This window comes from Bidens hawaiensis, unplaced genomic scaffold, assembly GCF_021521415.1.
Source record: "Bidens hawaiensis isolate Kalapana, Puna unplaced genomic scaffold, B.hawaiensis_p1.1 tig00062079_1, whole genome shotgun sequence".
Classification (NCBI taxonomy): domain Eukaryota; kingdom Viridiplantae; phylum Streptophyta; class Magnoliopsida; order Asterales; family Asteraceae; genus Bidens; species Bidens hawaiensis.
Window position 1 is genome coordinate 7,177 of NW_027501132.1, and position 3,882 is coordinate 11,058.

The 3,882-nt window shown below is 45.1% G+C and overlaps 1 non-coding gene across 1 annotated transcript; it reads left to right on the plus strand.

Annotated features, from left to right (window-relative positions):
- Window positions 1-3,810: 3,810 nt before the first annotated feature.
- On the plus strand, window positions 3,811-3,882 carry TRNAP-CGG (transfer RNA proline (anticodon CGG)). Its single transcript has one exon. It is a non-coding gene; the product is annotated as a tRNA-Pro (tRNA).

Below are 3,882 nucleotides of genomic sequence, written 5' to 3' on the forward strand. Positions count from 1 at the left end.
TCGCATCCTTTAAATGATGGCATGCGTCGGTGTTGTGGCCCGGGGACCTGTGAAATTCACAATATTTGCCACTGTTTTGCGGTCCCTTGTAGTGTAGTTGCTTGGGGGGCTTGAATTGGACATTCTCTGTACTTAACACCTGTGAAGGTGTTTTAGTGAGGGGAGTCCATATTCTTGGCAGAGGTCTGCTAGGATCTCTGCCGCCCTCCCTCTTGTCACCCTCCCCGCGATTACGAACATCTTTTTGGGGCTGGGGTGAGCTTGGTTGCGCTTGTTTTTCTGCGGAAGAAAAACTTGTTGGCTGCAACCTGGACCATACAGAGTTCTGTTTGGCCCTCTTCTCCTTGCTGCGCGGTGATTCAGCCTGATGCGCTCTTTCTCTTGCCCTATCTTGGGCAATCTGTTTCTCGTTCCTCGCGAAAACTCGCGATGCCTCCATTAACTTGGCCCACGTGGTGGGCATACCATCTTTGCTTACGAGAGCTCGTCGTAATTGATCACTGCGCGCGCCTTGTATAAAGGCCACGCGCAGGAGTTGCTCGGTTATACCTCCGATTGCCAGGGACTCCTGATTGAAACGAGTGATGTAATCTTCAATCGTTTCATCATTCCTGCGTATGCAGTGCATGATGTCATCAGGATCGCGCGTGTGCCTGCGCTGCTGTACGAAGTGGGCTTGGAACTTTTCTAATAGTTCCTCGAACCCATCAATTTGCCATGTCGGCAAGCTCTCGAACCATACCCGCGCTGCGCCCGTGAGGCAGCGAGTAAACATATGACACCATGTTGGCATCGTCCAGCTCTCCAGGTTTCCCGTGTTGTAAAAACCTTGCAAGAAATCGTCTGGATCTGTCGTGCCGTCATACTTACCCAGACCACTTGGCATCTTGGTCTTGTGCTGGATGGGAGCCTGCGCGATGCGCGCAGTGAACTTTGAGTGTTTCACCAAGATGGCTGGTCTGTAAGGTGTGGTTACGTCCACTTGCCCTCTGACTGGTGGGCTGTACGGCATGTGCAGATCCGGATCGGCTCTGGCTCCAGGCGCCATGTTCACAGGCGCGCGGAGTTGTGAGCCTCCTGCATGAGTATCCCGCGTCTTCCTCATGCTATGCACTTCTTCATCACTGAACTCAGTGTGTGCAGTGTGAATAGAATGTCCTTCTTCCGGCGCGCGCGGCCTTTTTGTAGTCTGTTTATCAAACGCTTGCCTTTGTGTTTGGTCGGCTAGCTTCTTCTGTTTGACCATTTCAGTGTACTTTTCCATCAGACGCCGCTGCTCGTTTATGAGCCATTCATTCGGATCATTTGTTTCTTCTTCTGGACCCATTGGTCCTTTCAGTTTCGCGCCGGCCATATTTTGTAACGTGAGATCGTCTGGAGGAGTTTCAGTCTGGCCGTGAGGGGTTGTGACGAAGGGACGGCTGCTGGTGGTACGCGTAGAATCACGCGGAACCCTCAGAACCTGCTGTCCGTCGTTAACACCCTCACGTTCAATATCCTCCAGAGCTTGATCAACGTTACGAACGCCAGAAACCATGGTGAATGATTTTTTGTAGATCTGATGAGATCTGATTGCCGATGTAACAGTGGATGGAGCCAATGAAGAAACGTGGATCTACTCACTGGTAGCAGATCTACTTTCCTCGGGGTTTGATTATACTATTTCACCGATGGTTCTTCTGGATCTGTGTTCTTCCACCTACAAAATGAACAGCGCCGTTACTTACCCCTCAGAAAGGGACAGAGGGGTCCTCTTTGGGGTAACCCTCCGGCGTGAGAATCAGTATATTGTGGAGAAGATAATAATGTGTGTAAGGGAATCTCAAGAGTATTGCTTAATAGCTCAATACCCTCTGATTGTGAGACTATGTTTGTATGTAACTGACTGTGAGTGAATGTAATTCAATATGATTGAATGTGAATATCACTGCCTGTAACTGTCAATGATTGAGTATGAATGTGTCATCAAAGTGGAGTTGATGCTGTATTTATAGTGCTAGGGTTTCCACTGGTTGGGCTCAACCTCGTTGGCCTCCTCCAATCGCACTGCGCCACGTGTCCTCTGGGACACCTGGCGCTTTCTCGTTGGTTGTAATCACGTGGTAGCACATGTGTCATGCTGAGTTGTCGACCTTTCATTTGGCAGCTGTCAACATCAGCATATTCTTACTCCTTAAAAAGATGCCTTCTAGGAGGTTGTCTGACGTGCACAATCAAGGTTGCCCTAATCCTGATTTGGATAAGGGCGAGGTTGATTATGTGCACGTGTGATATGCGCCCATCCTGAGGATGCGCGAGGTCTTCTCTTTATTCTCACGCGCAGATATTTCATGCGCAGGTGTGATATGCACGAGCATGTGATATGCGCCGCGCGCTGGTGCGTCGCGCGCATATGTGACGCGCGAGCATATGTGTGCCTGGGCAGATGTGATATGCAAGAGCATGTGATATGCGCCGCGCGTTGATGCGCCACGCGCATATGTGATGCGCGAGCATATGATGCCTGAGCATGTTTTGTATGCGCCATGCGCATATGTTTTGGCCTTGTGCCTTCATAATGTCTTTATCTTGTGGGTTGACCCGCCTTGCTCGGTGTTGAGGCGGGTACATACCTCTTCATGATTCCTTGTAAAAGAAATAAAAAATTGAAAGAAGAAAATAAAAGGGGAAACTTGCACAAAACGTTTCTCGGGTGTGTAAAACATAATTCCATAACTTCTTGGGTGTGAATCTCAAGTTGTGGAGCTGATTAATCAAAGAGGTCTCCTTACTCTTCTTAAATAATCGCTCAAATTCCTCATTTATGTTGTAATTTTGTTTGTTGCGTGTTTCATCTGTTTGACTGTTGTGAGCTTAAAGCTTTTACGGTCCCTGTTATTTAGGCCGGGCTTTTGGTTATGTTATAATTCACATGCCGAATTCAAACAAAATATGTGTTTAACCAGTTCCGAATTATATTAAATCGAATTTTCTTGTTAATTATTCCTCTTTTATTAATTTTTTTTCCAGATAAAGTGTGCGACAGTTTTTCAAATTCCAATTGGAAGTCAAATTATGGGTTTAATGCATGAGTGTTATGGTCACCTTCCAAATATGGCCCATTATTTTATGCCTATCATTATCTTGAAATAAAATCAATTGCCTTGTGGTGAGGGAAACCCTTGGTAGAGTGATGCAAGGTCAAGTCTCCTATATTTCTGGCCCTTGATTTGAATAGGGTATTGTTAGAGAGTAGAGCTAATTTATGAAGGGCATTTAAGTGCCATATGCCCCAAGTCCAAAGGAAGGGCAGTGGCCATTCTTTGTCTTGTGGTATATTGAGATATATACTATATCACATGATACATCATCACATCAAACTAGTTACATAATTGCATAAAGTAAAATAAAACATTTTATGGAGAAAACCATACACTTTCAAAAGATATGACATTAATTCACATGAAACAAAGAAAGAGGAACATAGCACAAACTAGAAAGGTATATCAATGAGTTACAATCACATTTAAGAGTGGAGCATATGAGACAACCACTACGAGTCTACGACTAATGTCCCCTAAAAGTCTAAAACACAAACTATAAAGATTTAAATATTCAGATAGCTAGAACATATAACATGTTTCTTGCAAATATTTAAGGTGGGTCACATTCACATATTTATAATACTTGAAGCATGAGGTTTTGTCATCGTGAACCATTAACATTTATATCTATCGGAATACATTTTTACACACCCGACCAATAAAGCCAATTTTCAGTTGTCCTTATTATAAAGATTATAAGTACATTCACACAAAACTAAGCACAGTTGGGCATTTGGTCTAGTGGTATGATTCTCGCTTCGGGTGCGAGAGGTCCCGAGTTCGATTCTCGGAATGCCCC